This window comes from Cygnus olor, chromosome 2 (genome assembly GCF_009769625.2).
Source record: "Cygnus olor isolate bCygOlo1 chromosome 2, bCygOlo1.pri.v2, whole genome shotgun sequence".
NCBI lineage: Eukaryota > Metazoa > Chordata > Aves > Anseriformes > Anatidae > Cygnus > Cygnus olor.
The window spans coordinates 115,154,461-115,167,991 of record NC_049170.1 but is presented as its reverse complement, the minus strand read 5'-3'; the positions used below and the strand labels follow the sequence as shown (position 1 = coordinate 115,167,991).

General features: G+C 40.2%; 1 protein-coding gene across 4 annotated transcripts in view; it reads left to right on the top strand.

The window, feature by feature from the left end:
* Positions 1–13,531, top strand: part of GAREM1 (GRB2 associated regulator of MAPK1 subtype 1) — a 103,215-nt gene that overhangs the window by 41,091 nt on the left and 48,593 nt on the right. The window lies entirely within an intron of this gene.

Below are 13,531 nucleotides of genomic sequence, written 5' to 3'. Positions count from 1 at the left end.
ACAACAAAAACGTGTACCTACAAACTCAGGACATATAAGTACAATTATTCATTTGAAATGCACTGAATCAGTCACTCCCCACAACCGCCAGTCACGGATTTGTGGGTGTTGCGTTCTGGAGCACCAAATCTAGGTTCCTTACTCTTAGCTCCTGCAGCTTGGAAATGCCTTAGGAGTGAAGAATAAATGTGTTTTCCACGGAAAAGAGCAGGTGCAACAGCATGTATAAAGGACTTGTATTATTTAATAAGAGCACCTCTTCTCATAAGGGTTGGGCTGCAGACTAAACCATATCCAATCAAATATTTAGAAACAGATGCACTCTCCTGTTGTGGCTCCTCTCTTCCAGTTGATGCAATTGCACTTATTAAAATGAGTTTATAACGATTAATTCTATGTATCTTTTTACCTGGGGGGGAGGGCCACACCTAGGCTGTTGTTTTACATAAGTAGTCAAATCTGTTTGTTTTCATGGCCATGTAAATTAATAAAAGTTTTTATCATGAATTGAATGTTTGATACAGAAGTCATTAGACAGTACATGTAAAATCCCACAGTACTGTTTCCATAGACCTCTTTCAATCTGATGATAGATCTTTGGATGGAGATTTTGGGTTTATATTTTCAGTTTCATTTATGAACTTTTATTATATTGGAAGCATTTTTTGGAGTTTCAATTTGTGGACACCTCATAAATACAATGCTTGACTATTCCAGAATGTCTGACTAATAAAGATGACAAATTTGTCTGCAAACAGTCGCAGATGCAGGGGTTCACACTAACATGGAAATCAAACTTTGGATGTCGACACCAGTATTCTTTTAAATAGTGTAAACAACCAGACAGATTATTCTTTGTAGTGATTTACAATCCCACCAGAAATTTGATTGCATCCAGATTATAATGCAACATACCCCCTTGAGCTGCAAAGTCAGAATTATTGTGTTGGTAGAGGTTGTTAAACTATCACTAATTTTTTACTGTCTTTTGAGCATGTGTGGTAGCATGTGAATGTTTTTGCCTGCACAACAAGCTCATGTTGACTAGCATAAAACTAAAGATGTGAAGAATGGCTAGAAGATTGCTAGGCTTTGTATAGAAATTTGGTAAAATATCTCAAAAGAAAGAAATAAAGCATTTCTTTTGTGTTTAGCAGACCCTTTTATTAGAATTTTTCCACCTTATGCTATCAGACTGATTTTTTTCATTTTTCTTCCTTTTTTTTTTTTTTTTCCTGCAGTTGTATTGCCTTCAGGCATCAGCGACTGACCCGAGTTATATTTGGGGAGTTGATGTCTGTATTGTATCGATTGTGCTACTCCTAAATATAGCAAAGTCACTTTTAGACTGTTCTCTCCCATTTGTTTTGAAATTATTCATGGATGTGTGTTCTGCTGTGATCTCTTAAGCACCACCATCCTGCACGTTCAATACGTTACTGGTTAGGTTTTAAGTAAAGGTATTGCTTACCTTGAGAACTGTGAAAGGTCATGGTTTAAAGAATATCTTTATGCTGTGGTTGATTAGAGAAAACTTTAATGATCTTTTTGAATAGCCATTAAACGTGAGAGTGGTTTCTAGGCCACTAGGCTTTATGTTTAAAAAGATTAAACACTTCCCCCTTTCACTGTGCAATTAACATGACCTGTAGGTTATTTGGGCAAAGGTCATTATTACTTCACTAATAAAAGTAAATAAATAAATAATACAGGGATATGGTCTTAAAGGCTGCTTTGTGTTAGAATAAAACCTGCTCAGGTCCAAAATGCTGTCAGTAGGTTTCCTGTGCCTTCTTCAGCTTTGTCAGGCTTTCCAGTAAGAGACTATTTGTTGGTGCAGCCTTGCAGGGATGGGACGGGGCAGTTCTCGATGCTCTTCGTCGGGTGCATTGCTTCCCTGACGGGGAGCCTGCCTTGGAGGTTTGGACATGGATGTTTCTCAACCATTAGGCCCAGTGGGAGGGGATGGAGAACTTCCGAGGGGAAGCAGGAGGGTGGACGAAACTGAAATCCCTCAAGGCTGGACTTGTAGCAAGGGAGGGTCATAGCCCACATCTAGTGATGAGGCTTCTTGAGGCTGAGAGGCTCTGTATTTTTGTACAGCAGGTGGGGGAAGACGAGAAGGAATTTCTGACTTCAAAGTGGAGTATTCATGGGCGCTTGTGCTGGAGAGACCCTGAATTAAGGACAGCAACTAAACTAGCCTGATCTGAATGGAGACCTGCTGTAAAAGTGCTTAGTCTAGAGGGGGGTATTTGTGAGAGCAGTTACAGTCTGGCACCGAGTCACAGAGCATTCATGGACACAGACGCAAAACTAGAAGAGCATCACGTAGCTGCGAAGGAAAATGTCTGTCCAGCCACCAACATCCTAACAGCAGCAGCAGCTTTTGGCTGCGCAGCCCCAGGGTCTAAATCTGAGCTCCGTTGGCGCGCCTCACCTCCATCGGCATCCTGCAGCAACTGGTCGGCAGAGGTGCCCGGAATAGGACACCTGTTACAAAACCTTCGTGTGCTATTTCTGCTTGGTAAACAGCATGTAAATCACTAGAGGAAGTAGTAAAGACAATAATTTATAATCTCGAATTCATGATGTAATCAGGACGCTTACAAGAGGGGATTTTGTAACCGTGCTTCCTGTTTTATTAGTATTATCTTGTATTGCAAAACTGTTCCTATTACAGCATCTGTTTGTAGGTGTGTTTATTCTTAAGGGTTGGAACTTTTCTTTCATCCACAAATTAAACTGTTAATGTCTGGTGTGTTTAGGTTACACCCATTTTGCCATTTCTGAGTTCTTGGAGGATTCCAGTCTGCTTTTTAACATTGTCCACCGACCATGTAGTGTCAGAACTGGTTTGAGTTTGATAGATACGACATTCTGCTTTCAGAATAACAAATAATCTGGACAGTCAATTTCCTCTAAAAATACTTAATTCCAGGCCCTTTTCCATCCCTTTCTTCCTCCTGCTGAAGCTGGCCGGTAAAAAGCCTTTGGGTCTGTATGGACCACTTGCAAAAATAATAAAAAACATAGGTTTGACTTAGCAGTTAGTTACAGCCTGCCTTATGCCAAACATGTTGACAGAGTTTTTAAGCAGTACTAAAATCTGGCCAACAAGGGCTTAAATCATACAGCTAAAGTATACAAATGTACAAGTTGTCAAGTTGTAGTCATAATTTCTAAATGGCCCTTTAAAAAATGTTGGTGATTTGATTGCAGGTTTTTCTTGAGGAACTTCTTACTCCTACAACAGAAAGTTCAGGATTTCTTTAACGGGAAAGTTGTTCGGGCTGGATTTTATTCCCCCCAGCTTGGAACCTAATACACCCAGAAGTACAAAAGTGTAATTCCAGCAACTGGTCTTCAAAAATATAATTTTTAAAACATTCTAACCTCGTGCTGCAGAAAATTAAGGCTACATGGAAAAATATGGTTATGTACCTTTAAAAACCTCTTTAATTAAACTGAGTGGTCTTAATTTATATGTAGTGGCAGCTTCCAAATTAAAATAGTACTTGCATGAGTGAGTTAGAAGATGGAGCTATGAAACCATTTTTAATGACATGTACGGACCCTTCGTGCTGTAATATGTAGTTATTCTTTTCAAAGAAAAGTGAGCATCTGTATCACATTCGATTTCAAACTGGATTTTAGTAGAGAGTTGGACAGTGCTTTATTATTTGTCTTCTCAGAGCAGTCATAACATCCTAAGGACCATTTGGATACATGGGCAAATAGTCCTTGTAGAGCAGCCGTATCTTGAGCACCACTCAGATACAGAGGCAAATAGTCCTTGTGAGAAATGTTCACCCTACTAAAGGCACATGACAGGGAAGAGGAGGTGGCAACAGAGCACATAAATGTAGTGCTCCGCGTGCTGCACAGATCTTGTTTGAGTGCCTGTATGATTTGATTAAAAAAAAAAAAAAATCTTTTTTTTTTTTTTTAAAGCTGGCAACCTCTTCAACAACTGAGTGATGCTTCCTGCCTCCCTTTCTTGGTAGGGAATCTGTGTGTTCTGCCAGAAAGCAGCTGTCATTTGACACAATCTGTTCTGTGCTCTGGCGTAGGCTGGGCGCTCAAAGGGGAGCTCTGTTGATTCTTACACATTAGGAGATTAGAGAGTGACTTCAACCTCCCTTGGTTATTAGGGCTTAACGACCAGCTGCAGAGTGAAATATTTGGAGCCTGTTTCACTAGCTTTCTGCAGTGAAGTGGGTCAGGGTTATGTGTTGAAGGAGGGAGGGATATGCTATTCCGACATCTACAGATGCGTTAAGTGTATCGCGGTGGGTGTGGAGGTGGGAAAAATTGGGGGGATTTTTTTTTAAGGGGTTTATGAAGTGGGATTATTAGTTGAAGGGCTAGGTCCGTGTTTTTTTAATATGTATATATAATATATGTATGTGTATATGCTTGTGCATATATAAAAATGTGTATGTGTATATATATATGCAGCTATGATTACTAATTACTGCCACCTCTTCTAGTGATCCTTAGCAGTTTGCAGTTGTGTGATGCTGCCACTGAAGACCAATTTTTTGTTACAGAGAACTGACAAATAACAGGGTAGCGATACCAAGCTTCCTTAATAATAACAAGTGAAGGAAAAAAGTATTTCTGTAGAACAATTAAAGCTGTTGGGAAGGTAATCAGCACCAGAATCACATGCTAAAGCCTCGTTGCAGGGAGTTTGAGTTATAAAAGACTCTTGTATATGAGCTTAATTCTCTAAAGCCTCAATTAATAATTAGCAGTATGCAGAATTTTGCCACCTACCAGAACTTCTGAGCGTTCTGTCTAAAGTGTTTTTTCAGCACTACTTTGGGAGAGCCATTAGTGCTTGCCCTATTTGTACATAATTAATTTAGTTAAAGGTTAAAGGCTGTACTTCTGTGACTCCTAGAAGAGTCACACCTACAAACAGATTTTCAAGTCTGATATGAAAGTAGCAATTTGGGGGTATATTAGCTACATTTCACTGAAAGGCAGCATAGCTGAATGATATAATGAGAACTGATTATTCTTTGGCACTTTTTCACTTCCACAGCTGACTGAAGAGGAATTATTTTTTGTAGTCTTTAGGCACCCTTACGTGTGCAGTGTATGTGGTCTTAAATTGAGGAAGTCTTGTGATGAAGACACCCTTTTATGCTTAACATTTATTTTTCTGTGCAGAGAGAACATAGGTTAAGTGTACTAGTTAAACTGAAGTGATTTGAGAAAGTAATGTGAAAAATCAAATGTTAGATTGTTTCAAGTTCTCCACCGGTCTTATAAGAAAGATGACTGTATAAAATTTGTCCATTTATTCCATTAGGAAAACTATAAAAGACAGTGAGTGAATGACTTTTAACTTGGAAAAAGATGGAAAATATGCCGAAGAATGCAAACAGCTTAACAAAATACAAGTGTTATCTTCATTGACATCCTCATGCCTAAATGACAAACTGTGGCACTTGCTTGATTTCTTTCAAAAGAAAAAAAAATCTTGGTAGTCTTCATCTCCAAGTTGTGAAATTGAAGTTTGTCACAATAATTCGGAAAACTCGTGAGTTCCACAGACATTGTCTGTGAATGGCTCAGCTGTTCAGCTTTGTTAGAGATCACGAGATCAAATCCTTCTTGCCTCTCTCCCACCCCCTTCCTTCTCTTCTGTCTGTAAAGACTGTTTTGTTTGTATAGTTTCTTGGAACAAAATCCACTGACAGCAGTCTATGCAGTAGATTTATTAAGCAAATACAGTAGCTCCTTCTGTAGCTTCCTTTCCTGTATCACGCCTGTGACCCTTGGAGTTTCTCCAAGATAATGTCAGTCCTAAGCATGATAGTTGGATACATTAATTATGCTTATGTGGAACCGGGTGTCTTAGACTTCATTCATTCATTGCTACTCTTCACAAATCTACCAAGTTAACTAGTTCTGGGAGGTGTTGGTTCCAGAGCAAAAGCTTTTTAAGTTACAGCCTGTGGGACCACTTACTTTGTGGTCTCTGGAGAATTACCAGGTTGGTGACACCATCCTGTTCCTCATTTCCAATCTTTACCTAACATTTGAAGGTTAATAGCAGTGCTATTGCCTTATTACCTGTAAGTGGCAGCTATGCTTGCTGTGTTCTACGAGGTAGCAATAGGAAACTGGTCTGGGATAATTTTCTTCATTCAGCAATTAACTGTTCTGTGTCATTGGCCTGTTTTACTGTTGTAAGACCATTTTGCACCATTGGCCCATGCAGCTATCGAATTGTTTGACTTTTTTGTACATAATTTTAATCCTGTGAATGGTAGTGCCTTCATGGATGGCCAGTCTTCCCTTCTAAGGAAAAGCATCTTTCATCAAACCCATGAGGGCCACCCAGGAGGCTGTCTCAGTACAGCAAACTCATTAAGTTGGCAGGCAGACATGTGGAGTTGGATATGGTTATTGTAACTTCACCAGCGTGGCCTGACCACTTACCTGCTGCTGAAGTTGTACAGGGTTCTCCCCTTAATGTTGTGTCTTTGTCGACCTACCTGAATATTTTTCAGCGGAGATCCTGGTATTTCTGTGGATAGTTTAGGCCTAATGACACTAAGAAACTGCTTTTCACAGTTGTGTTAAATGTAGTCGATGAACCAGTAAAAACCTTTGTTGCAAACAGTACAAACTTGGAAATCTTCCCCTTTCCTTGGAACTCGCTTGTGTATTGAACTGTTCATGCTCCCTTGAAGCATCTTCCCTACACCCCTGCAGCAGAATATAGGTAATTGGTAGAAAATTAAATACATAGCAAAAATTAAGGGTCACACCTCACTGATTAAGCATACTTGAAACAAGTACTTTATCTTTAAGGAACATGATACTCATCAGCCCATCCTCAAGCCAGTTGAGTAGGGTATTTCTACCCCCTGTTCTCCTGTAGTAGGTGTGAGCTATTTAGTGTTAGACAGTCCTGAAAATCATCCCCAGCTGTGTCCGTTGGGTATATTTTCACTACAGTACTGTAGCAAAGTGAGAATTTAAATGAAAATCGAGTTGAGATAGCGATGGAGATGGAGAAAACCTGGCAATACTAAATGTTAACATGGTGAGAATAGGAAGCCCGGCAGAGTAGGAGGACAGAACCAGGTTTCAGTTGCTAAATATGTTGTTTGCTGTCAAGTTCTCTGCTAGTCTGATTCTTCGTTTCTATGTGAGTAGGATTTAGAGTTCATTCTTCTTTAGAGTATTTAATATATTAAAACTGTAGCTGCTATACAGGCTGAAGTGTGCTTGCATCGAGAAAAGGATTACGCTAGTCTTGGATCATGAAACTTTTGTTTATGAGTATTCTTGATTGCATATTGACTCAGTTATGCCTAGCTGATTGAGATGACACTATACCAAATTAAAGTATTTGCATATTACTTCCGGACTAATCAAGAATAGCTTTAACTACCAAGTACTTGATTTTTGTCATGTCAGTACTCTGAAGCATAAAGTTTTTGTAGCGTGTGTGTTAGCTTTTACTTAACAAGAATGGAGAAGGGTACATTTCCTAGCTCAGAGTTTTTTCCGGAAAAATCGTTTGAGAGGGGTTTTAGCTGAAGGTGGTGCTTGTGGATACTGGATTGGCTTTATGACTTTCAAGGTGTAGTTGACAAGGCAGTCTGTGGTGTATGGTTATTGCTGCCAGTAAAAGGAATTGTTGGGGGCCAGCCAAAACACTGTTATCTAGCTTTTACCAGGTGTGTTGTTGTTTGTGAGTTCTCTTACTTTACTGAATGCTTGCTAAGGGCTTTGCTGGAGATTGAAATGGTGTCTGTAGTCTTATAAATCAGTTTATAAACACGTTTAATTAAAATCTGTCTAAGGACCTAAGGTTTGTGGATAATTACAACTGTTTTGCAGCAAATAAGAAAGATGTCTAACAATTTTGCATGGGTGGATAAATATAAGTAGGCTTGTTAGAGCATCCAAAAGAAGCTTAAATTCACTGATTGTCCTCAGTCTGAATTGAAACTAGGCGGTCATGGCTTGCAAGTGATGCATTGGTTCATGCACTTAGGCTGGAAATCCTGTCCAGGTGAGCCAGATTGAGGAATATGTGCCATAGTGTATGTTATTAACAGAAAAACTAGCTTTTGAGGGGTGGCCGCTACCTTGTTGGAAGAGGTGAGGTGGTCTTGGCCTGCTGTGGTCACAGGAGAGCCCTATGCGTAGGGCTGAGACTTCAGGATGGTGACAGACTACTCTTACTTGGCCTAGCTGTAGAACAAAAGTGATGGCAGTGTGAAAATAAGTCTCGGGGAAGTACATCTGGTCTGGCAGCAGTGGTAGACACCCTACTGTAAGGACCCAATAAACCTGGTCGGCTCCCCCTTCTGAAGGGTCACACAGTTTGGGTTGGCAGGCAGTCTGCTTGATGCACTGCACAGGTAGGCCGTGAAATCACTGAGGCTCTGCAGGGAGGGTGCTCCTCCTCTCTGGGAAGCAAAGAGATTCCTTGGGAGAACGTGGGGGAATACACTTCTGAAATTTGGATGCATAAACCTGAGCCACTTGCTTCCCTGCCAAGACTGTCCGAGACCTACATCCCTTAATTACCTTTGGAAAACAGAGGTTGGTAATGCTTTGCAATGAAATGAGCTCCTTTGTAGGAGAATCATTTGGGTCCTTCTGTAAACTATAGGGTAGTTCTCTGCTGGTCTCAGAGAAGCAGGTGCTCTGATGCTCTGCAGTTGCTGAAAGATCTGAACTTTTAGTGGCTCAGAGGTGACTCTTCCCAGTCCCGTGTTTCTGTGGATGCTGCGTCTAGCTGATGGATGCCTGAGGTAACAGCTGCCAGAAGACCTTTGGGTAGTGCTCTGAGCAGGTTTGGTCCATTCTCTCTAGTCAAATAACTGACAGATTTTTGCATAGCAGTCTGAGCCCTAATAAAGTTAGAACATGGATACCCTGGAACAACTTATTTCTTCTTTCTCTGTGGAAAGAGTGAGAAGGAAGGAAAAATTCAAGCAGGAGAGGGCTGGTAGCTGTAGTGTTTGTAGGTACGTTGTTTCTCTGCAATAACAAGTTATATAGTGAGGCAAAATATTTTTGTTAGGCCAGCTGGAATTGCATAAGATACAGTTGGAAAAAGCAGGCAGATTTTTGGGCACACAGTCCTTGGGGAGGAACAGCTATTTTTGCTGTGCATGGGTGGGATGAGGCACACAGAGTCCTTGGTGGAAGGAAGAAATGGAGGACGGAAGCATCGAAGTAGGCAGAAAAAGAGGTGCTTGTATGTAGCCTCTGATACATAGGGAAAAGGAGGGGTTAGGAAGATTAAGAGCTCCTTACAGCCTCTACTGCTTGGTGGGGGAGATGAGGAGTACATGGGGAACTCTGGAAATCTGGCAATGTGCATACAGAGAGCTGGTGTCAGATAGTGGAGGAATGCATGGTGGTGCCAGTGGGTACGTACAGCTTGCAGAGGCAATGAAACACATCTGCTGCCAATTCAGATACTTAAATTAAATCTCCATCTTAAAGGGTAAAACCTGACACTGTTTCTGTGTAACTGGTCATTGTTGTTACTCAACAGATAGCAGTTTGGAAAGAGCCCAGTTCAGTGCTCTGCACACCCCATTATTTTTGTAGCAGTGCTTTCTGCTACAAATTTCTCTGACTCTTGGTGCTCTGACCCCTGGGAATTTTTTCTTTTGTGGGAGGGGGCAAGAGAGAAGGGGAGGCTTCCTTTTTGTTATGGGCAGGAAAAAAAAGCCCTGTTAGAGACCTTCTTAGAGAGTAGCCAGCAGTGCTCACCTGAGCACAAGTCATCTCCGCTACAGTCCATGTTCTGGCAGGCTGGAAAAGTAGACCGCTTGTATTGCAGGTGTGCCTATTGACTGCCTGGTTTTTGAGGCATGGAAGAGGGACATAGCCTGTCGTCCCAAATCTAAGTACTGCGAGGAATGATGTGATAGGATCTGGGACCCAGTGGCTGCAGTAAAAACATCCAGTGAAGATTTCTTAGAAATAACCACGTTATCTTTTGGTTTTGAAGTTAGAGATATTTTTTTTAATGAATTCCAATAGTATTTGGGGGGGGAAAAAAACAACCATTAATGTATCTCTGTACTGTAATATGTCCCTGTCTAACTGGATGTGACTTCCTAACCTCTAATCTAAACCAGTTCCTGCTTCAGAAGACTGAAGATGGTTGTTTACAATGTAATTTTACACTTAACTGATTGAGAATGGGCTAAAGAGGACTTTTGTTCTGCAAGGACTTCTCAAAAGCATTCATTTACTAGCTACCAGTGAAAGAACGGTTCAGGGAGTGAGCTAGGTGCGTGATCTTACACTGCATGCATTCACCATCTCTTGATTAATCTGGATTAAAGAGGCCACAAATGCAAGATCTTAATTTAGGCACTTTAACCTTATGAAAAACCTTATTGGTGTCTTCTAATGAGTCTGAACTTAAATATACTGTAAGAAAATTTCAATTCTCTAAATAGCACCCTAGCACTGTTTTACTTGTGATTGAATTCAAATGCCAAACACTATAGTTGTGATAAGCATCAGGTGCAAGGGAATAGAGGAAAATATGATATATTGGGCATGCAGTAGAAGATGAGTGTGTAAAGATGCATTACAGGCGTATAGAGTTACTTAATGTATCCATACAGGGAAAAGCACAGCCATGAGTCTATTCCAGAAAGCAAGTATTTGACCTTTCTAGATTTCTTTCATTAGTCTTTACTGGGAGTCGTAGGTTTAGTCGTATTGAAGTTTAGGCAGCATCCTGAAACATAAGATGAGCCAAAAGCTTCTTAAAGATGCTTGTTGTTCATGGATTTTGAAGGGAAAGAAGGGGGGCTAATCGCTTGATTTACAAGAATATTGGCTAGTCATCTATAAATATTTATAACTCAGAGCACTTTATGTTGTTTCTAGAGAGGATTGCTGTTGAAATTAGTAAAGTGTTTCTCTTGGTATACTTAGTAAAATAACATTGCTTCCATGAAGGATTCTGAAACCTTAGCTAAAGTTAGGTCATTCCTGCCCTACAGCTGAGCATGGGAACACAAGAGGCAAACTGGAAAAATTATGTTTGTAGTAGAAAACGGTGTTTGGTAAAATGCAGAAAAAACATGTTTGAAGGAAAGGATAAACGATGTCCATTGACAGAAAGTGCAATTCATGTCTGCTGCTCTCACGGAAGATAGTAGCATCTTTCATTATGAATGAGTATGGTTTTAATGGGATTTACTACAGTTTAAAATTGCCCTTCCTTGCCCTGTCAGATTTGAATGCTGTTATGAAATACTCTATTTGGAGCTATTCAATAAAGTTTGCCTTAATTAGCCATTCAGAAATCAGCCGGGCTGAACTGTTTCTTAAATGCTGTACCTTTCTAGAATCAAGAGGACTACTACTCTAATTGCTAATATTTGAAAGCAGCTTTGAAGATGCAAGCTGTTTTAAGGATGGCCTCTGCGCTCAATGTGCCAAGTACAGGAGTTGGCTCACTTAAACTCCTTCCTGCTACTCTGGCTTACTGCTTTTAAAAGAGAAATCCAGGGATTTTATTTCTTTACAGAAAGAAGGCTACAGCGTGGCACAGAGCACCTTCCAAAACTTCTATAGATACATGAGGCAAGGAAGAGATTAATCATTACAGGGAGGCATCATTGAGATGTCACATTTTGCAGTTCTTAATTTTCTGGCTCATTTCTGCCTTTTATGGTATTACTTCAGTGTTTATTTCTATAAACTCTTACGTATTCTTAATGCTGCTTGTGACTTCTTCCCTTAGGAGGGGAAAAAAAAAACGTTTGCTTGACACCTTTCAGAAGGAGGATATTAACAGAGCCTTCTTTGTTTTCTTGATTTCTTCTATTAATTTACTTGGTGAAATTCAAGGCCTGTGTCAGACCTTTAAGTGTATCTTAGGAGGTGACAAGTAAAGACATATATTTCGTTACTTCAGGCAACAACAGATTGTCATTCGCTACCGGTCTGTCTGTCCAACTGCGTTCAGAAAAATCAGGAATCTTTTTATTAAAATTAAGATTTGCCTCCTAGATTTTGCTCATCTGTTCTTTAGGATTTTCAGGACCCTCGCACTTACATATGCATGATCTCTCTCCTGCCCAATTGCTTCACGTTTTTGGAACGTTTCCTCCTCAGCTCACTGCACATCTTGCGTTGCCCTCACTGCCCTTGCGTGTCGGCACCCCATTTGGAAAACTATTGTGCTGATATTCCTCAAGGACATCATCTATTCTACCAAATGGTTTTGGAGTGAATATTATTTATAAGTTTTTCTAAAAGATGGGCAGTATCTGTGTGATGAAGACAGTTGTTTTTCTATATAAGGAAGCTGTCTAAACTCAGGAATGTTTTAGAGTGTTGTAGTCTGAGTGCTCCCTGACTGGGTTTTTACAGTCTATTTTTGTATTGCTACAAAGATGGAAATCAGTGTGTGCAACTGAACCATTTGCTTGTTTACCAGAGCGATCATTGCAGGTGATTTTTTCCCAGTTATGGTCCAGTTCTCTAAAATGTTCGACCTCATTGAAACTTCAAAGAATAGGGCAAATAAAGAGCACGTTTCTTTTCCTGTTCCATACAGCAGTTGAGTTCATTTTCGTGTTTGTTTGTTTGTTTGTTTTAAGCTGTATTTGCCATCAGTTGCTGTGTTGTTGGGTTTGTTGGTTTTTTTTCCCCTCTTCTTTGGTGTTTTTTTTTTAATGGTAAATTTTCTTGTTTTTCTGAAGAAATGGCAAATAAAATGGCCATGCTGAGCTGGTTGGGGGTAACCAAAAATAAATCCTTCCCTTTCACCCATGCAGAGAATTGGGATTTGAGTAAGTACTATTAGTGGTGTGTGTCTACCACTATGCTATGCATTTATTCATTCAGAAAATGACCCTCTGATGTGTCTGAAAATCAGCCATTCCGGTCATTGATGGTTGCAGTTGGAACATTGTTGACAGCTGAAAGGGAATCCACTTTAGAACGAGAGCGTGAAAAAAGGTTGAAAGGCAGGCTTCAAGAACATTGCTGGCAGCAGACATCAAAGACCTTATTTTAAGCTGGATATTTAAGTACGGAAAACAAATTCAGTAATAGTTTACTTCTGTTTATAAATCTGAACATGAGTCAACAGTGTTGTGATGTTGCCTCAAGGAAAGGGGAGGGGTGACGTGTCTGAGATAAAACTTTTGGTTTGCGGGATGATATCATTCTTCTCTCTTTGCTCTTGGCAAGGCATCAGCTCAGTAGCGTGTTCACTGTCCACATTTAAGCTCCAGAAAAACTCAGAGAACTGAAAATCCAGAACACAGCAGCAAGGATAATCACAGACTAGGAAATGCAACCTCTGAAGGAGACTTTGGCTTGCCCCGTCTAGAGAAGGAGAAAGTTGTGAAGAGGTTTCAAGGATGTCAAAGGAATTACTCCCTCACCCCTCCCTTATGCTGTGTATAAGACAACACGGAGGACTTAAATTCTAGCAAGGGAGATGGAAGTGAGTTATTCCAGGTATTCCAAAAACTTTACCAAATGTGATGATGCA